Genomic DNA, 22467 nt, shown 5'->3' on the forward strand with positions numbered 1-22467 from the left:
CCGCGCCGCGGCGGGCGGCGGCGGCTGCGGCCAGCCGGGCGGTGCGGCTCGGTGTGGTCTGCGGTTCGCCTCTCCAGGCGCTTAACTCGCCGAGTAGCCTTACGGCTCCCTGTCTTGAGGTTACTCTTCTGTGTGGGAAAAGCCAGTGCAAGTTGGATGCTTCAGCCAGTGCCAGACTGACCTAAAAACGCCGTTAGAAATGGCGCTCTGAGGGTTTTGTGGTTGCCTCTCCGTCTCGGTTATTCGAGCAGGCTTACCCATTTTGAAGTATTTGGGAAGGAAAAAAAGCTTAGCAAAGATAAAAACATGTTCCCGTGTAACGTACCTAATAAATTAGTTTCTCATTTTCATGTTTTGTAGCCTTTGAAATTTAAACATACCAAATKAATGAAGATAAAATACTAGCTGAAATGCTTATGTTTTCTTCCTAGTAGCTTTGTAATAAGGAACTTAAAATGGCAAATTCATTTGTTCTTGATTTTTTTAAAGTTTAAATGGTCCTTACAGATGACCTAGCTTATTGTTACAACTTTCAGCTTTTATGGCGGTATTCACCAACTGAAGATTTTTTGGATTGGTTGAAGGTTTGGGTTGCAATGGTTGTAGTTCATTTAGCACAGGATAATGATACATGAAATCAGGTGTTATTAAGAAATGTTTCCCTGCTAAAATACTTGAAATGTCTTAGTCCTAAATGAGGCCTGTGTAATTAACTATCATGTGTTCCTTTTTTTTTTTTTAACTCAGGCCTCAGTTCGAAGAATAAAAGTGATTGCTAGGAAAGAAAAAACAGTTACCCCTCTGAACTAATCTAGTGGTGCCAGAAGAAGGCAATGTTAGATGGATGGCAGAAAAGGGTAAGGCTCTCTTGTTTAACTAGAGGAATATGAGAAAAATAGGCATTTCTTTTTGCTCTCTGATTGTGATTAAAACTTCAATAATAACTTGTTTATGCAGGTGCTGTGCTTATTCATACATATTTTTGAAAACAATGCACGTCTAAAAAATAGTAAGCTATTTGTTTTAATTACTAATGGTAGCAAGCTCCATAAGTTAATTACCCTGCTGTTCTTTTTGTTAGTAGTTTTTGACTGCCTGGTGTGTTAGCGAAGACAGGAACCAGGCAGAAACTCTTACTTAGTTTTAACAGCTACCTACCCTAGTTTTATCATATTACTTCCATTTTTTTTAACTCAATAAAATGTTAGGTTTTTTTTTTTGCAACTGCATTTTAAAATCAAAATATAAAWTTTTTTTTATCCGTATAGTGTATTGGTGTATTACATAGTAGCATTTCATCTGTTGAGTATCTGTAATGTTTTAGTTTGCTCCCCTGCTAATGATTTGGGCTTGTCATGGGTCAGGAGAAACAGAAAAGGCCTCCAAAGTGCTAAGTTCTGTGAAGTTTTTAAACTGAAGAATGCTGAACAGAAGCCCCATAAAAACATGGGAAAGCTGCCATAACTTAAAATATGTCCTCTGATTTACATGGAGGGTGCTGTGACCTACAGACCTCATGAATTTATGTGATTTGCAATTCATTTAGTCACCTTTATCCGTCTCTCCTGTGTTTCAGTTTGTGTGGTAGGCATTTGTAGTCTCCTTCACTGTAACTGAGCGTAACTGGGCAGGGCCATTTATGCTCATAATGACATTGCTCCTTCATGCCTATTTTATCCAATTTGCACTGTTATCCATGAGAACAGAATAAAATTAATTCTAATTTAAGGTATCTTTAGTAGTCGCACGGTTTTTGTGTGACTGGCTTATCAATTACTATTTGTCTATTTCTATCTTTTACTTAGTAAGTTTTGAATCCACTTTAGAAGGGAGTGCTACTAACTATAAAAAAAAATTGTGAAACCTTCTCTTTCACTTGACATGACTTCACATGAAATTTTCATAAAAATCTTTAGTAAATACAGACTTTACCCATTATGCTCATTATTTCTTTGTTCTTTCTTTTGTGTTCCTCTCTTCCAACATGTGATTATAGCTTTGTGGAATCATAGAAACTGATTTTATTTTCCCCTGGGAAGCTCAGGGACAGTGCACCTGTTTCCAGGTTGTCCTTAACTTGTGGTATGAATTCCAAGCTCTTTTTTTTTCCAAGCTTCTTCATTAGTATCTCTTTCATCATAAAATAAATTACATTTTATTTTTTTCCTCTTTTAATTTTTTTTAAGGAGATGGGAAAAATCTAAAATACTCATTTTTAAATTAAGACTATTTAAAAATCATCCAGTAAAATTATGAAAACATGCTAACATTATCACAGTGAAGAAATAAGAAAAAGATGGACAACTGTATTTTTACCTTTATTAGAAAATAGGAACTAGATTGCTTAGCTGTTATTAAAAATGAATATTTTTATTTTCTAGTTAAACTGGTGCACACAAAATTAATTGTAATTTAAGTTTATAAAGCAAGTCAGAATACCATCAGAGATAGTTTTATAGAATATATAAAATGTTTAATTAAGCAATAAAGTCATGTAAGCCATCTGCTTCTATTTAGTCAAGATGCTACAGAGCAATTACTTGTGATTTAAAACATCTATACATTTTTTTTCATTGCTTTAAAATTAGCATTCTGCTTTCTTATGGACTTTCTTTTTCTTTCTGTAGTGAAATATGCAATAATTATTAGTGAAGAGCATTTTGTACAGAAACTCTGTTAATTCTGGAACATCTAGAATTTTAACATTGATTCTCTCATTTAGTTTTTTTTGTTCTCTTTAGCAATGTAAAGAAGATGAGAAGGTAAAATATGACTGTGGTAGTTTGAATGTAAGATATACTGCATGGTGAGTAGTTTAGGAAGATCTGGGTTTTGGTGTTTCTATTGATTAGCTGGGTCTTTTGCTATAAGCTCTATTGTTCGTGCACAGTAGCTGAAAATGTCATAGGATGCAGCTCTTTCAGGCCACAGTGTCTGCAAACTAATTCATGTTTCAGGCTGCTAAAGAATCATCAGGAACTAATGTTAGGTGGAGCTGGCAGGAAAAGGGGTAGGAGCAGAAAAGATACAGCTCTTAAGTCATTCCCAGCAGCAGAATTCATGGGGAGCTCCTGCACAAATGAAAGCTCCTGCTATAGCCAAACTAAACCCTAAAAATTCAAAAGAGCCCACCAGGAGTTCCATGGCTTTATTAAAAGACTTTCAAAATCTTTTATAAGTGGAGTTTGATATTGCGAAGGGGTTAAGTTTGACTGGAACTTTCAAATGTATCTGGAGCTTTTCTGATGCAATGGAATAGCTGTTTGCAAGCTGCAGTGTTTTTCAGAAGGACAGTTTTTGACAGTTGAAAAAAAGATGAGAAGATATATTGAGGTATGACTGTGGGAGTAGAAGTTTCCTGTAGCATATACTTCAATCTAAGTGTTTCTTTGCAGGTCTTGAACATAAAAATGTACTTTCTGTCTGACTTGGTCTACAAATGCTTGATCTTTTTAAATTCATGATTATGATGGTAAAAACTATTTTACATTCCAGGGATTTGGGGCTTATTTTGTTTTCAAATGGCCTCAAAGAGATCCTAATACCAGTATTAGCATACAATTTAGTGTGTACAAACATTGCCATTAGAGCACAAAGTACTGCCAGTGAGGGTTTTCTAAAATAAATTTCTGCTTAGAAATAAGCTTCAATCTGCAATATTTCATAGGATTTTCAAATGTCTTAGCTGAAGAGATGATCAGAGGTCACTTTATGTATGGTTCATTAAAAGGTAAAGTTTTGGCAAATTTGATTCCAGACTAATGTACATATTTTGAAAATGTAAAGAATATATGTTCCAGCTGTATATTTTGTTTCCTTCCCCTCCCCGTTCCATTCTAAAAAAGATGTATTTAGTGCAAATGACTAAATAAACTGTATTTAGGTTTCCGTTTCTTTCCTGTGCCAGCTTTTCACTGTGCTGGTAAAGCTGTTCTATGTATGTGTTTAGTGAATCTGAACACTGCTATCTTTCCTCTAGTTTTAACCAAGGCTTAACGGTTTTTCTAATTCAGTAATAAATGTGGGCAGAGGTGACTGATTTCTGTACAATATGTGCATAAACTCGGCGAGTTGTTTAAAAGGCTCGTGTTTCACGAATTAAACACTGTTCACATAGATTGGTGCAGGCAAACTGCTATAGTGATGCAGATGATGTAGTTGTCTTTCAACATTTGGTGTTTTAAATATTAATGATTCAGTTCCTAGTGTCTCTGAAGGAGTTCTTAATAAAGAGAGCAGAAGGATGCTCTCTGCAACAGTGCAGGTCTTCAAAAAATCTAAAACCAAAGTAAAACAAACAAACAAACAAAAAAAAAACCCCAAAATGAGTATGTGAGTGGCACTTTGAGAGAATAGCAGTGAGATTCATCTGTCAATTGTAGGGAAGAGGCAGAAAAACCGGGGGGGGGGGAACAAAGAGGAAAAAGCAAAAAATCTCGGAACCTGTTCTTAACGGTCGAGGCTTTTAGTCAGTATGAAAGATGGGCTTGATCCTTCTCCTTGTTGTATTTGCCACTTAAATTACCTTTTTTGTAGGCTTCATATTTTTAGCGTCCTATACTAATTCTACTGCTTGTTACAGCTATTTTGCTTGCCATGGTAGCCATCAGAGATTCTTAGCTGTCTGGAACTTTCTTGAAAGAAAGCAAAAGAATATTACTGCAATATTAAGATTGCTCGTCCTTACAAACTGCATGCTATACCTACGGTCTCATGAACAGCAAGTTGAATTGTTTGACTTTAAACAAGTGAAGTGAATTAGGGCTGAATGAGACCAGGCTATATTTGTCCTACTTCCTCTTTTCACCATACAGTTTTCTCATTTCTCAGTGATAGACATGCTAGTGTGTATGTATGTATGCATGCTATTGAATGACTTGCTTCAGACTGAAGCCCATATTTTCAGCTCTCCATTCATGGGTGTTTGCCCAAATGTTACACTCTTTGGAGAGCACTATCACTCTCCAGTAGCATTAACTGCATAGATCATTTGGTCCAAATTTAGCTGGACTGTAACTTTGACTAAGAAAAGTTGTACGTGTAGGAATTAGAGACAATTATTAAATTTCTTTTAATCTAAACTATAACATGGGGAGTGTAATGAAAATGATATGTCTTTTAAAAATCTCTACATGTCCTAATGGACAGTAGGAGGGTAGTGCTTAGCAGCTTGTTAGCAGACTAGAAACGCACCTTTTTTGTTGTCATGGAGGTTTAAAATCATCCTTCTTGGAGTACATAGGTCCTTTCTTTGGACTTTTACTGTTTTACCACTGAAGGGTAGAACAGGCGCTGAACTGCTGTTGTTTGCAAAGGCAGTGCTGTCTCTTCCATTTTGCAAGCAGATATAGGTCATTATCCATTAGGGACATACCCTAATACTGGAACATTGAAACATGTACAGGTATGTGCCATACTAACATTACCTCTTCTAGTTATGTTGTAACCATCTTAATATGTAATGAACTTTTTGCATTAGGTATTAAGCTTAGTTGGATTTCTGAGGGAGACGTTGAAAAGGTTTTCGTTTCTACTGGTGTGACATATGTATCACTTTATACTTCTCACTACTGACTGCTGCAGTTTAAGCCTTTTTTGAGTTAGTACCCCATCAGTAACTTTCATTCCTTTTGACACTTTTAAGTTCTCTTCTCAAGCATGATTTTATATCTCCTAGCCCCAAGAGGTCAACTCCATCTGTTAATACTGAGTTAGTGAAATTGGATATTTTTGATTTATTTTCTGTATATATAATTTCTGATTAAAGAAAATATTTAAAAAAATCTCATGAGGGAGAATCTCAATTTTCTATTTTACGTTTCCTGTTACTCACATTGGAGTATCTTTGATGAGCCTGAAGAGTGATAGCGTGCTAAACTTGGCTCATTAATTTAAAACCAATTTGAATGGTATTATTTTTATCTGTATTACAGATAAAGGTAAAATTGTTCCCTGTACTCCGGTAAAATTTGTTTTGATCCATAGATAGATTCCTAATTTGTGCTCTGTCTCCTCATACAGACTTAACCTCTATGCTGAAATTGTAATAAATTGAGCATTTCTAATAAGCATTAGCTTTTCAAAGCATCTGTCAATTCAGTAATTTTGTACTTGGAACAGTTGCAATAGGTCCATGTGTAAAGTCTAAAAACATAGTGTTTTAACTTCTAAATGTCCCATGTAGTTACTGGGTTGGATCCCGAACAGAGAACTTTCACTCTGATGTGAGCTTGCATAATTCTATTGAACTCAATGTCCCCTTCACAACTTTGGATATCTCAGCTTCTTACTTCCACTTTTTTAGTTAATGGTGTTAAATTAAGGAAAAAAACTCTTGTATTTCTGATTTCAATTCTGTACTCAATGTTTTTAAAGTGAAAGGCCATAATAATACTGATCTCTTGTAAGCAAATTATAAGGATCTTAGTAGAACTATTATGGAGAAAATGTTTTTAAAGTAGGAGGAAACTGGTTAGCACTCATAGTCTCTGTTCTGTAGACACTTTACATCCTTTTTTTTTGTGGAAAAAAACTCCCTTTGCTTTGTATTTAGGGATATTTGCATATATAAATATTAACAGAATTTAAAAGTGTACAATAGAGGCAATAGATTTAGAACAGTTGTAAAAGTGCCACACTGTACTAATGTGATCCAAGAATGTATTAGAATAAATTAGAACAGTGGAAGCCAACATAACTATGATTCATTTTTATTATGTAAACTAGCATTCTCATATAGATTGCAAACCAAGATACTTTAATCTTAAATGTCTTTGATATGATGCATGCTTGCATTGTATTGTAAATATGTAAGCAGTTTTTGACTGGTTGGCATCTGCTCAAAAAGGCAGTAATTACTAAGAGCTCTGAAGTTGCTTTTAGATTAAGCAACTTTAATTTCAGTATTCATTTTTATGACATCCAGTACATTATAAGCAAGTACAATGATTACCTCTTTTAAATCAAGTAGAGCTGTCATAGAAGAAAGAGCCTATTAATCCTTAAATCTGTTTCTCAGAATAGATGTTTTAATATTAGGGGCATATTTTCAGCATGGTACATAACTCAGTCATAGTTAATGAGATCTCACTATTAGCATGCTGTTTATGTTTACTATTGAAAATAACTTCCAAAGACAGAGTTGTCTACCAGAATATTTTAGTGCTGTAGAGTTCAGCCTGCTGAACTTACTGTTTGTGCACCATCAGAACAGGATGCTGAGGTCTCAACTCTGCTGTCCCTGAGAGACAACATGTTCTGATTGCTCCTCTCTAAGGTGGCTGCCTGTGTGCATGGACGGCACATGTTCTGCTCCAAGGTTAGGCTAAGTTGCTTGGCTGTACTGGGACATAGCAGGTGCTGACAACTGCTTAGCAGCTTAGTTTAGCCCCAGAACAATGGCAAAGCAGTAGCATGTGCAGATGCCCATTTCACCTGAGAAGGATGGTTGCCAGGATGCATTGCCTTACAGCTGGGGCCTGGGCTTGCTTCTGTGAGTTCCTTCCCTACAATATTTTGATCTGGTAGAAGTTAAGTGTATAACCTTAACTTTAACTTAACCATGGGCACTTGTCTGAAACAGAGTGGAGCACAGAGGAGCTCACCAGGGACATTCAGTACTAGTGCTGAAAGCAGCATTGGTTCAGAAGATACCAGTCACCACTGCAAGTGATTTTTCTAACTTTCATCTCCTAGAAGGGAAGTAAATTTGATGCTTGTCTCAGCTGGGATGAAACAATTTAATGTTCAGATCTCTCTRCTTTGACTCCATCCTGTACACCTTATTTATCAGAGCTCCCACAAGTATACTGCCTTGTTTTTGGAGTAGAAATGTTAAACACCTTGTTTAGTTGAGCCTCAGGCAAGAAGTGCTGCACGGATTATCTACAATAAGACCTTGAAGCTACAGTAGTTACCCTGCTATGAGGTAAGGTGATGGCTTAGTCTACTGTGGATACCAATTTCCTAATGAAATCGATAGACAGGTGGTTTAGGGTAACTGCTTAATTTATACATGTTTGATCACACTTTTTGTAGGATGTTGTCATAAAATGATTTTAATCTCAGACTAAATCTTACTGTACTTTCTGATACTGTATTATGGGATGCAGTACATTCTTGAGATGCACATTGATTGAAATCCTTTAAAATAAAAGATTGGAACTACCAAAGGAGTTCTCCATGAAGAAATCTTTTACTTTGATAGTGATTCATTCCTCTTATTTTTCAAATCTTGCCTTCCAAGCATGCTAAAAATACACCTTTTCCTCAGCTTATAGGAACCTGTAGGACCTGTGGAAGAAGAAAGGAAAGTAATATGAATTCAGGGCAGTAAGCTTTGTAGAAGGTCCTGAATTAGTTTTGTTTGAAAACTTAGGTGATGTTTTGTGTAATATTTGATAATTCTTTCTAACTGATAATAACAGGTGCTAGCAGGTTTTATTAATGGGTAAAACTAGGAGAAAGAATTAGCTGCATTAATAAAGAAATCTTTCTTGCTGTAATTACTTTACTCTGGAAGGTTTTGCATAAAGAAAGCAAAATGTATGACATGCAATATATTTGTTTTTATTTGTTTCAGGAGTATGCTTACTAAAATAGGATGCTTCTTGGAAATGAGAAACTTTCCAGGAATATTGGTTCTCTTTCAGGCTGCAGTCCTATTAACTAATCTATTAAACTCCGTAAAATACCTATCAAAAGAAACTGCATGATTCCAGTCACTCTATTCTTTTAAGAGCAATGCTATTGCCATTTTAAGAAATTGCGCAAACCACATTTGGTGCTCAGTTTAAGAACTTAAGGAAGACTGGGGTAGTCAAGACTGCAAACTTTTCTCTTGTTATTCCGTTCCTGAGGATGATTAGGATATTAAAGCAATGCATCTAGTATATTGCAATGGGAAAATGAAGAATATGAATTAACTGATAATCTTCAATGGGAAAAAATAATTGAAAACTATTCTTAACTGTTCTGAAGAAAACCAATATTCMCAATCTAGTAATACGCTAGTCTTGAAAAATATAGGTCTTTAATCTGGAACTATAGAGCAAAACAAGCATATGAATCTTAAATTTAGAAAGTGAAGGAAGCATTTATGATTTCTTTTATCTCTCTCAATGGCAGGTGTTTATCTACATGTTGGTTTCTAATTATAATTTATGCATATGTAGCTGTGTTAGTTAATTACATATTTTTAACTGTCAGATTTATGAAAAACTAGTAGTCTCTTTGTTATAGAAGAGACTGTCACCATCTACAATATAAGATAATTTTCCTGAAGACCATTTTTTTCACCAATGAGTAAGGAGGCGTCAAAAAAAAAAAAAAAAAAAAAAACATTTCCTCACCTCCCTGCGAAGGCTGAGAAGATGCTAGTTTTGAACTGGAATTTCATACAGTCAAAAGACTTAGTTTTCTTTCGTGTTACCAGTTTATACTTAAATAAAATGAAATGGCTTATTGTTGCACAGTTGTTCTATTTCTTGTTCCTAGGATCCATCACTACTGGTTTTATTAGGCTGAGAAAGAGATGCTATATATTTGCACCTCAGGGACTGTACACTGTGATTCACAATCTGCTTTCCTCTTACTTTACGAAGGAAAAAGAACTATGCCAGCCTTTTTCCTGGCTCAGCTTACTTCCCCATTTCTGCTCTACTGCCGTGGTGTGCTAAGTGGGGAAAGAAGACAAGGTTCAGTCTTGCTCTTCTCTGTTGCTAACCATCTTCCCTCCCCACTCACTGCTTTCTGGATGAAAGGCAAGGATATGTAGAATGGTTTATATTTTTTTTTAATAATATTTCTATGTTTTCCTTAGCTGGTGGCAAAATTTGTCCACCTACACTCCTTATGCCCTTCTTTGTTTACCATAGAATTAGGAATCTGATAGGTGGTTCATAAGCAGAGATTTGGTATTTCTCATGTTCATATTAGTAGAAAAGTTCCCACTGACCTGAGTGAAAAAGTTCAAACTCCAGATTGCTATAAGTTCTACTTCAATTACTGAAACAAATTTTAAGTGATATTCAAAGGGAAAGGGATGTTCTTACCTTATCCATATGGTTTATTTTAAGATATATATTTTTAATACAAATAGATGATGCCACTTATAAACTTAGCTTCAATTTTGAAATATCTCAATTTAATTGGATCATGTGGTATATAGAAGAGCAAAATTTACTGCACGGAGTTAAGAATTTAATTGCACTGTGTGAACACATAAACTTATTTAAATGGAAATGGAAAGCTTATAAATGACCATATAACTGACCTAAGCAATCTTCTGTAATTCAAAGTCTGGAGCATAGAAAACTCTAGAGGGAGCCCATCTCACATAGTTTTCTGCATTGAAAGAAATGGCTTAACAAAGATGATAAAGTTAGTTCTATTAATGAGTGATTTAATGTAAGCTCTCTTCTGATTCTGAGATATAGAAGAAAATATACCACAGTATATTTTCTATACCACTATACCATAGTAGAATAGGACATATATTTGTAAACATCTTGATAAAGCTCTTCATTCATCGAGTCAATTCTGTCTTGCCATTGCCTGTATTTCATGAGTACCAGGGAGGGTGTACTATAAAGGAATTTTCAGTATTGTGGTTGTATAATAAAAGACAAATTATGACCTTTCTCTTTTTAAGGAACTCTCAAAACACTGCAAGTGTGGTAATACAGAGGTAGAGTTTGAATACGTGCATTCTGAGGCATTTTACTTGTACAAGTAGGTGTGGAAATGCCAACTTTTTGAGGAAAATGTCCAAAAACAGTATTTTACACTTGCTTGTGAAAGCATATATGTTGCACGTAGCATCCTGTTACATCTGTATTAGTAGGCAGAAAGAATATGGGTGATAAAGCGGTAATGTCTTTTAGCTGTGATTTCTGACTAGCTTAGCTATGTGTCCCAAATTGACATAGGGCAGAGGCCTTATGTAATGCTATAGCTATACTGTTTATTTAATTTTAATCCTTATCCTGTTGATTGCTTGACAAGTAGAGTTTAAATTTTAATTAGGTGGTTTTTTTTTAAGGCAGATTGGTTAAGGCTGCACCTACACTGCAGGATGTTGGTGTCCTCTGGTTTTCCAGCTTGGGGATCTGGTCAGAATGTGCCATGATTCCCATCTCTCCTATATAACTAGGTTTCCTTCCTGTGATACTTCAGAGGAGTGAAAGAGGGGAGAGGAGATAGAGATGATGGTGCCCATCCAGTCTCATCCTGATACGGAGCCATGATGTGTGCTTGGGTACGCTCAAGGCGGAAAGCCTTCCCAGCGTCACTTCAGATGCAGCTGCAAATTTTAGTGATGAGCTGGACCAGGTTAAAAGTGGCCTCCAGTTTCAAATAGCCAGTTTTATGTTCGTTGTGCTGCCTTCCTTTCAAGACAGTAGGAAATGGAGTGTTTTCAAAATTTGAATTAATAGAGATTAGTAGAAAAACCTATTGTTTTTCTACTATAAAATAATAAAATGCAGTATCCATTCTGAATAGAGTGACAGCTTCCATATATGATTTAGCAGTTCACAAAGGGTTTAGTACTGAAGACATTCAATCTCCCAATTGCACTTTATGATTATGTCTAGGCTTATAAATGTTGGATTTAAATCCATCGAAAATCTGTTTACAAAATCAGTATTCAGTATTAACTGCTTCTTACTTGCGTTCAAGTAACTCTGTAATACTTCCAGCCAACAACAAATGTTTTTTCAATGCTTCACTTTAGCAGAAGAATATTTAAGTGTTTACTGCAGTTTACGCTGATAGTAACTTGTATCAATGTGGTATTTACGATTCAAACAGAGAACAAAAATGTAATTTATCAGGACACACTCTCCATCTGTCTGTTACTTGCACTATGCTCTTAAAATACGCCATAAACTTACAAGAATATTCACAAAATACTAACCCAAATGTCTTTCCTCAGTGTCTATACCCCTTGTCATCATGCACTATAGTAGTGGCTTAATCCAGACTATTACCAAGTTACCTTCTAAGCACAAAAAACTGAAATAGCCCTACTAAGATTGATAGGAAAGTATTCAAAATGATAGGAAATCTCAGCTGCTTTTGCAATTTTAAAAAAATTTGTAGCTGTTACAGTTGCTTCTGCATATGTGTTGTAATATATTCCTTAAATCACATGTATTTAGTGCATGCTATTCTTCATGTATTACCTTCACTGTTTGAAGTACAGTCAGTGCTTCTGTTTACTGCTTTTTGTTCTTAGCAGAGAGTGAACATAGAACTGTAATTTTATAGGTCTTTGTGGAACTTACCATAGATGTGCAAATGCTTCAAAAAGATCAACCAGTTGATTTTTCACAACATTCCTCTGAAGCGAAGGGATTTTTCTATTTCTGTTTTAAAACTGCAAGTATGACACTCAGATTAATACTGGAGCAGCAGGTAGTTTTTTCTGTGCACCTTAAAAAAAAAAAAAAAACAAAAAAAAAACCCAACCCTTCTAAGCCTGCTAAAACTGAATATTAAGTCTAGGTGCATATCTTGTTTTAATTCCACCTGTAATACTTACTTAGATTGCCAACCCTTGTGTTTTGCTGAAGGTCTGTGATGTGAACACTTTTTATCCATTAGAGTCCAGACAAGCTGGGTTAGCTTAAAGAGTGGAAACAGTTCTTTCCTGACTCAACTCTTTTTTTTTTTTTTTTTTTTTTTTTTTTTTCTCTGAAGTGAGCTAGGGGATACTATCACACAAGCAATTAGGCAGCAGATGTTGAAGTTATGGCACCCTGTTTTGATAAGGACAATAGCAAGTAGCTGGAGGCAGAATAGTTTATTGAGCTCTTCAGCTGATACAGCTACTCCAAGAAGAATATAATTCTAAGTAAGCAAGTTACTTCCAGCTGAACAAACTGTCACATGTTGGGAAATCCTTTGTACTACAGCTAATTAGTCTATTTATGAACTAGTGTGTGCTAGTTTGCCCCAGAAAGGTATGTGAATTTCAGTTCCTGTTTTGGTTCCCGGCCTCCTTTTCTCAGTCTTTCCCTTACCTGTTGAGCCAAATCCCTCAAGATGTGATAGGACTGTTCARTTAGCTCATTCTGTCAGATGTGGAGTGTAATGAGCTTAAATTGGAGAAAGGCCCTCTCTCAAAGACTGAGTGGGGAGGCAGATTTCCATTGTAAGGAAAAAGGAAGTTGTATTAGAAACTGCCAGCAAGCTGCGGACTTCTAAGCATTCTTCAGATGACAGTTGACCTGGTCAAGATTCATAGAATTGGTAATGTTAAAAGGGACCTCTGGAGATCATCTAGTCCAACCCCCCTGCTCAAGCAGGGTCACCTAGAGCRTGTTAGACAGGCATCCAGGCAGGCCTTGAAGATCTCCAGAGAAGGAGACAAAGGGCTCATCTGGGATTTGAACTCAGGACCTCTCACACCCTAAGCAAGAATCATACCCCTAGAGATGTTGAGGTGTTGATGAAAGGCTTTTCTTACCAGATTTCAGTCTGAGGAGTATAAAGAAATATGTAGACCAGTAGATCTCTGGAAAAACGTTTCTGGTAACTGAAGAAAAAGATTTTTGGACATGAGTGAGAGAAAGAACCTTTAACAATAGTGAAGAACTGAAGTTGTCTAGCTATGAAAATTCTTCTGAAAGCATAAATTGGAGGAAAAAAATATTTAATTGTTTGAATGACTCATAATTCCATAGTAAACATTTTGCACAGTATAGATATTCTTTTCATTTGATGAAGCAAAGATGAGTATACTGTAGCCCTAAAAGTAACTGGTGCCTTTAGCAAAAGAAATTCTAGTGTTTCTGTAATTGTTTACATGAAGAACAATTTTGAAGGAAAATTATTAGAAATTAATCGGTGGCTTTTTCCAGTTGTGTATACAGTTGTATTTTAAATATAAAAATATTTACATTCAAACAAAATCAAGTCTTACATTTTTAGGTTAGAAGTGATTGCTAATCTGGAGGAGTAAATCATAGTAAGGTTTTTCACTTGCCACAAAGGGGGGAAAAATTGTTCCTGCATATTTTTTTCATGTATTTTTCTATGTATTTTCCAGTGTATTCTCATGAGAAGAGGAAAACTCACAGTACAACATTTCCCATGTATTTACAATTACTCTGAGCAATGAGGTATTGCATTTTCTGTTTSCATTTTCTCCCATTGTTATATGAAGTAAATGAAGGGGTGAAACTGTAGCCACAATAAGGGATCTCTTGGTAGAACCTTATATTATTACTAGTTATTTTCTGCTAGAGGAGTGGCCAACATAAATGGTAAACTATTAGAAATATATCTTTCAGCATAAATGCAAAAGCCTGTGTTATGGAAATAGCACATTCTGTGCCCTGTGCTGCCCATGTAGCAACTAGAAAATTTACCTGGGCCTGAATTTATTCAGTTCGAATCATGCAGGATTTTGTATTGCTGTGAGTAAACAGCAACGTCATGAGAGTGGGCTCTGTTTAAATGAGAGTAACATGCTGGCCAGTGTACACATGATATCTGGTAGAGCTTGCTGCAGTGTCTGTGACTACATCATCTTATTCTAGCTGAAACCAGATAAGAAATTTGCTGAAGGATTTAGCTTAATCTAACTGATAGGGACAAATGTTTTTTACAATAAAATGTCTAGGACTATATTTCAATGACCATTCAAATATGGACCTGAAGTCTTTACTGTATGCCCATAATTAAGGGTTAATTCTAGAAGAATGAACTCAATTATTCACTTATGCTGTTGGTTATGTCCCTTTTCAGACATTATTTTTGTGAGATTTAATTGTCGCTGATGTCAATATAATTCTGAAGATCTATGATAAAGTAAATATAATACTTCAGCAATCTAATTCCAGTGAAATACAGCTCATTTGAGGATTACTCTTTAATGAGAAAGACGAAAGCAAACACTCTTCTTGAGATTTAGTTGTGAATTAATCATCTTCATCTTGAAGATTTTTGTAAGGTAATTGTACTTCTGATTCCTCTTGAATCCTTAACACAGATGATGTGGACTTAGTCATATGCTTTTTGCAGACTTTTATGTTTTAGTGAATAGTAATTAATTTCTTACTGTATAAATGTGAAACTCTATGGACTAACTTGAATGAAAAGGGATATCATCCCAGCAGTTTTAAGTTACCTTAAGATGGAGGCTAGTGAACCTGTTGAAGAGATTGTATGACTGGGGAGAGGAGACCCTGGCGTCTTGTTTTGTCTTGATCATTGTTTATCTTGTTGTTTTGCACTGTGTTTCTTTTGTGTTAATCCCACAGATTTTGTTGATTGCATTTGAGATACAGGCAGTTTCCTCTGTCTTCATCTCTTCCTCCCACCCCAGTATAGCTAACAGGCTTCTAAGGTTTTCCGCTTCCCCTGAAACAATATTGAATGCAGATAAGGGAGAAGATGCCTTGTATCAAAAAATACCTAGTTTGTGGATTTTCCTGTGATGTTAAATCTTTACAGTTTCAGATTTGTAGTAACTTGCAGTATTTTGAGTCTGCACAGGAATTTCTGATGAATGATTGTATTTTGTTTGTTTATTTCTGTAAAATTGCTCACAAGCTATTTCAAAATTCATCTGGCAATTTTGCTTTCCAAATTCCCTGCTATTCTAGCTCATATTCAGCTTAAAAGTTTCTGAGATTATCTTGAAAATAGGATTGTGTTTTGGTTTCTTGAAATGTTCACTTTCTTACCTCAGAAATAGGGGCACATAAAGCCCAATCCTGTTAAATTGTGAAGTTTTCTTTATTTTAATGACTTTTTATTTTAGAAGTTAAAAGGAGTACTTGTGTTAACACTTTTTATCAAAACTTCAGTTTCCTGTAAGGATGAAGTACTGCCTACTGCATGACAACATGCAAAAATACACTCGACAAATGTCTAATTTTCTGTGAAGATCAATATAACTAGGACTTTCAAAGTGATTATTGATTTTTATTTATTTTCTCTCATGTGAAATGTCTTTTATTCATATAATTTTACCAAAAACTTTCCAAAAGTGCTGTTTTTCCTACACTGATAAACTAAACTGTAGTATCTATAATGTGCTATATCTTGTAACCCTTATCTATGTAGTCCTAAAGCTGGCAGATAAGTTCTCCATTATATTTGGCAGGAGATACACTTTGCTACTTATGCAATCAAAACCTGTAGATTTTATCTAATCAAAATAAATATCTACATAAAATGCAAATACCAAACAAAGATTATGTAGATATTCATTTTCTAACGCAGACTTCTGGAGCATTGCGAAAATTACAAAAATTAATTGTTGTCTTAAAGTCTTCAAAAATAAATCTCTTTACTTGATTTCAATGTTCATTTTTCACTGAAGGAAAGGTCATGTTACATCTGGGTCTGATATTAGAATATTTTTTCAGAATCTTATATCTCCAAAGACGAGTAAGAGCTATGTCTAATATTATTTTTTACAGGTACTGACATGGTTGCTTCTTTATATAATTGTAATTCCACAAGCTAATTAATTATTTTTGCAAATGAAACTGGAAATGGGTACTGATAAATCATATTTCACAGTGCTGATTAACAGCATGATCTAGGATTGCTTGATTAAATGTATTATGTATTTGTTTTGGAAGGGCAAATAGAATGTGACGCAGCACAGAGAAGATTCTACTGAGACCATTGTTCTGTTTTGTTTTTTTCAAAGGCAGCCATTAAAGAAAGAATGATCTTTCAGTATATTGCAAGTGAGATAAGTGCACATTCTACAGAAATGCAGAAAGTACTTTCTGTAGAGACTATAGCATTATTTAGCAAAGCATAGATTAATATGATATATGTCAGAGCAGCTTCAGAGTACAGTTAACTTATTCTTGGCCTGATCTCTGCCTTGTTTTTTGTCATTCTAAAAACTGAATTAATCTTTATAAAATACTGAATACAAGAAATTTGTTTTTTTTTCACCTGTGTAATACCTTAGAGAAGCCTAATTAAACAGTGAAAGACTCTCGGATATCACTGGATATCAAAATTTGGAATATGTAGGTGTGTGTATATATATATTTAGAAGGTGAAAAATAGAAATTGTGCTGCCTTTATGGGGTTACTGATTTTTTTTTTTTTAAAGGAGATCCTGTTTCCCACAAGTATAGTATTACTTGTCATGTTATATTTAACACACATTTCTGCCTAAATATTATTTGGTGATAGTGAGCCTCATAATACCCTGTACCAAACTGTGACTTTATGATGTGCAGGTTTGCTTTATTAACCAGTCTAATCGCGGTAACATGTGATTGCATTTCTGTGTAGATGCAAAAATTACATGAAAGATAATGTAAACGGAGTGATGTAGTATAGTAGAAGGGTGCCTAAATTAGGAGAGATAAGTGCTGCATTGAATATTTCAGGTAACAAGAATCATAAATATGTGTTTATTTTGTTTTTTTATTTAGCTATGTGCTGTAATGGTAAAGGCAATGCTATCATTTTCTTAGATTTTCCACTTACTGAACAAACATTTTTTTATCTGTGAAACATAGCTATTTTTCTAGCACGGCATTATGGGCATTAGCATCTTGCCATTTCATTCTTAATAGGACAAGATAAATCTATTTTTCCTTCTTCTATAAAAGTTCAATTTGATCTACCATACATGACATTGTAACACAGAATACAAAAGGCAATAGACATTACAAAAACACTACACAAACAGTTGCGCTTTTTGGTTAATATATAGGCATGCAAAGAGTTCTTAGGGTACCTCCCTGCCAAGAGTGGAATGATTATAGTGTAATATCTCATGTACAGTGTATAGTGATGCTATTATAATCATTTATTTATTAAAATGGGAATTTTGGCCTGCGGTTGAAAGTACTTTTGTGCTGGGTGGTCAGATTAAAGCTACAGAGGAAACCAAGGCTGCTCTTGGAAGTATTGTCACCTCTTGAGTCAGAAGGAGTGGTGCAAAACGTGGAGAAAATCAGTATTTATAGGCCAGTGGTAGAGCTCAAAATGTCCTAACTTTTTACATTAAAGAACGAAGTACCAGTAGAGTTTTGTAATCTGGGAAGAATATATAGATTATGTGAATGCTTTTGATCTACCAATCCTTTTGGTGATTCTAAGTGATGGAGTGGGGATCGTATGCTGTTGAAGGTGCTGCTTTCTAGAGGAGAAGCTTCTAGTTGCAGGCAAATGCCRTTGGCAATTAGAGAATTTTAAGATAAGTAAATTGATATCCAGTGGTTTCAAATACATAAGCTTTATTTCCTTAAAGTTGCCATCTTTCGTTGTACAAATGGCAGCAGTAGTCCTGAATAAGCACATGTTGTTGATCATAGAATCATAGAATCAGTAAGGTTGGAAGGGACCTCTGGAGATCATCTAGTCCAACCTCCCCGCTCAGCAGGGTCACCTAGAGCATGGTAGACAGGGTTGCATCCAGGCAGGCCTTGAATGTCTGTGGAGAAGGAGACTCCACAACCTCTCTGGGCAACCTGGTCCAGTGCTCCGTCACTCTCACAGGGAAGAAATTCCCCCTCACGTTCAGATCTCAGTAAGATCTGTATATATGTCATTTGTGTCCTTTTAAAAGGCAGGATGTTATATAAATAACTACACATTAATACTATTAATTCTTCCTCCTGTTTTCTTCCATGACTAATACTGAACATGTAACTAAACACCCTTCAAGAGACAGAGGGCTGAAATTTAATAAATTCTGAGATCAAAATTCAGTGTTATAAATGTCTAACTTCATGTATTGGAAGTATTTAATTAAATCCTTCTGCTCAGTTGAATACCTCCTGAATTTCATTTCACTTGCTGTCAAATATCTGCAGGTGAAACCTGTGTAAGCGTAAGTTTTCTAACATCTGATAAAAGATTTTTAATAGCAAAAATGTGAATCTGCATCAATTACAAGATTTGAGAGTCTTCCTTGTGGCTTATGGAAGTCTAGTACTAAAAGATGGTTTTAATTTCATGGGAAGTCTTGTGGATAGAAAGCTTTAGGAAGGAAAATTGTTTAGGACATAAGGAACCTGAAATTGACATTCAATAATAATAAAATAAGAAACTAAGATTTAATACTTTATTTTTTTCTAGTTTATGCACCTGCAAGAAATCAGACTTGTGTTCCAATTTCCTTGAGGAACTGGGGCCTCCTAAGTCCTTGTATCTTTTAAAAAAGTCACATGTCTCTGAAAAAGGCAAAAATGTCATAGGAATGACATTTTAAAATAAACCATATTTTTCCATGTTAAAGTTCCTTGCTAAAAGGCTAAGTTCCCTCAACCTCACCATTTTATGGTAGAAATAGATACAGTTTAGCTTAACCACTTCTGCCTGACAAATGATGATGTTGATCTTGCATACACATAAAAATATAATTACGGAAGAAATAAAATTGAAGAATTTAAAATGTGCTTTTTAGGCCCATAATTTAATTAAAAAGCTTTGGTTACAGTTGCATTCAAAAAGCCTAAAATTCAAGAACCTCAGACATGGTTAGATTCTCTGAAGAATCCTCAGCAATCCTCAGCCACAGAAAGATATTGAAGATTGTCTCCAGCATGGAAATATACTGCAAGGACAGTGAAATTAACAATTCAAACTGCAGATCTTTTAATTTCTCTGCTTTAAGTACTGAGTTTTTTATAATGATTAGTTCACTCCCTACCTATGTTTCATTCAATAGCATACCCAGCCATTGCTTTCACATTTTGGAGCACTGACTGCAGAGCTACTAATAAAACTGAAAGCTTGTTTTGAAGACCTAATTAAGCGTGCACTGTTCATACCATGTTTCACTGCTAGAATGAAGAGAACAGTGTTACTTTTCACTTCAAGGGAATTCACGTGCTTAAAGAAAACCGTAAGTGCTCCTCCACAGTTGAAGATGCATTACTAAGTCAAGTATCTATAATTCTAGTTACTAAGGAAAGACTGACATTTTTCAGAATACCTTAATTGAAGATAAAAGATACAGTCCATGGGTAGAATTTCCATTTAGGTTATCCATGTCCCTGCCTGATATTTTAAAGCCAGACTTCTGTTGAACCAGGCTTCTATTTCATCCCCTGCCATGTATTTTGCCCTGTCCTTAGAGCTATTGCCAAGGAATCACACGCTATGCTGAAATAAGGAGCTATTTGTTGAAAATGAATCAATTTTATGTTTGCTGTTCCAGTCAAATCAGTTTTCTAATAAGCTCACCATGTAGCTACTCAGATACTTGTGCTAATGCAAGGGAAGCAGTGATAATGCATTATTCTAGGCATAATGGGAAGGAGACTGCCCCATTAGGTAGCATCCTGGTATTAGGTCAGTGTGGTCCACTGAAGCACATTTGGTTGTCTGATATTGAAAGATTAAACCAGTTAAAGTAGTTGTATTCACGTTCATATTACTTATGGCTAGGCTACTTAAAGGAATGGAAGTGCCTCTCACCTTTTCTTTGCTCTGCTTTCCCCACAGCCTCCCATATTACAGAATTGTACACTGGTCAGTCATGTGCCTGGTCCATCATGACAGCTGGAAGTTCCTTCATTCCTAAAAGTAAAAATCTTCTGTTGCTGTGTAAGGGGTCTTGTGTGCACTGGCCAGTGGCCATATGTCTGCAACAACAGTTAGCCACTAATGCGATGGTACTGATGTGATGAGTGAAAGAAATTAATTAAATTAATGAATTAAATGAGTGAAAGAAAGAAAAATTAGTTTCCAGGAGAGGTAAGTGCTGCTGTTAATAACTTTAGTGTTTAGAATTTTTTATTGTTGTAGATACTAACTTTTGCTTATGTTGGTAGTTAAGTCATTGGTTGCTGTGGCCCAGACAGATTTTCAGTGTTAGAAGGCCTTAAGATTATTATTTTTTTTTAAACTGTCAGTTTAATTCTTGCTCCTTGTCATGCTCGGTAAGCTTCTTGTCTARCTCTTAGTGTAGGTAACTTAATATCTCAGTTTTAGGCATGCAGATTAGCTTCCATGATGTTAAACTCCCAACACATTTACTATCTGCTAAAGAGACAGAAATTCAATATTTACTATTATTTTCTGCTAATATTTCTACAGTATTATCAGTTCCTTTTTCTAAATTGTGCCTTATGTGCCAACATGCCTTATAGTCTTTTCTGGTGTTTTTTTCTGAAAAAAAAAATAGTTTGCTGGCTTATAAAAATCAGTATGTTATAAAAACACTGACAGTTTATTTTTATTTTGAAAAATGTAATACTAAAGTCTATTTTTTTAATGTATACCATTTTCATGCATACACAAATAATAACATCATTGGGATCTGAGCGCTCTAGTGATACTTCTTTTGGCCATGAGTGAAACAGTTTGTTTCCTGATACATGGCTGAGCCATGGATTATTGTAACTGCTGTGTTTTCCCTGTGTAAAAGAAAAAATGGAACCATTTCTGTTTTTAAATGGCGAGGTTTTGTGTTTTACACTTTATTGCCCATATTTTGTATCTCAAAGCCATATGTTTTTCACAGACCTGTAAACAAGTTAATCCAAGTATGTTATTGATGGGAAAGATTTACTCGCCAAAAGATTTGGTTTGCTTTTATTTTATAGTCTTCCCTACCTGCCTTACGTAGAATTTAGAATTTGAGAGTTTTTTTCTTCTCTTTGAAAGAGCAGGCCTGCAAAGGATATGAATTCTGATTGTGCGGTATTATACTAATCTATTCTACTGAAAAGGCTTAGCTCCTCTTCCATGGGAGAAAATTTCTTTATGGACAAATAAATGCATGTCTGCTCTAGATATTTCCTTTTCGGAATAACATTTACTATGCATGTATTAAAATAGGAATCACAGCTGCTTTGTCTGTGTCAGAAGACTAGAAATGAATTGTCTGAATTTTCCAAAGTTGCCCTTCAAAGTTTTGGAGAGTATTAGTTCCTATAGCTTTGGCTTGTTTTTGGTTGCTGAAAAGAGGCTAAAACATGTTTTCTGCAATCAGGTTAAAATAGGAAAGTGTGACAGCTAAAATAAGGAAAGAAGGTTAAATTAATCTGATACCATTAAATGCAGTAGTTTAGTGAGTGCCCAAATTAATTCTCAGTCCCTATTAGAAACTTTGAAAAGAAGGGTATTATTTATGCTTAACTATAATGCAAATTATAAATATATGCATACTTATTCTTCATTGTAGTGCATACATTGTGAGGGGTAGGAATGTTGAGGAGAGAGTGATGAGTTTTGTAATATTAATAATAATTCAGAATCTGATGGGACACAGTCCTGGGCAGTGTCCTTTACGTGACCGTGCTTGAGCATGGGAGTTGGACCAGACGATCTCTAGAGGTGCCTCCCCTGTTCTGTGATTTTTGTGGAAAAAAGAAATCTGAAAAATATAATGGTCTTATCTGTGACTTGCATTGTAGACAGAGTAAAGTAGACATTCAGTCCACTATCTTGTGGCATGGATTACCAGAAAACCACCATGGCTCCTTCAGTCAAAGTGATTCTGTGGTAATCTTGCCCTATTTC

At 35.2% G+C, this 22467-nt stretch overlaps 1 long non-coding RNA gene across 1 annotated transcript in view; it reads left to right on the forward strand.

Annotated features, from left to right (window-relative positions):
• The first annotated feature begins 657 nt into the window (after positions 1-657).
• The window catches only part of LOC146600528 (uncharacterized), a 64742-nt gene continuing 42932 nt past the window's right edge, over positions 658-22467 (forward strand). Inside the window, exon 1 of the long non-coding RNA XR_014897872.1 lies at positions 658-857. This is a non-coding gene — a long non-coding RNA (uncharacterized LOC146600528). The remainder of the gene's footprint in view (positions 858-22467) is intronic.

Source organism: Rhea americana, unplaced genomic scaffold (genome assembly GCF_003343005.1).
Source record: "Rhea americana isolate MKP2758 unplaced genomic scaffold, rheAme1 scaffold_12, whole genome shotgun sequence".
Classification (NCBI taxonomy): Eukaryota; Metazoa; Chordata; class Aves; order Rheiformes; family Rheidae; genus Rhea; species Rhea americana.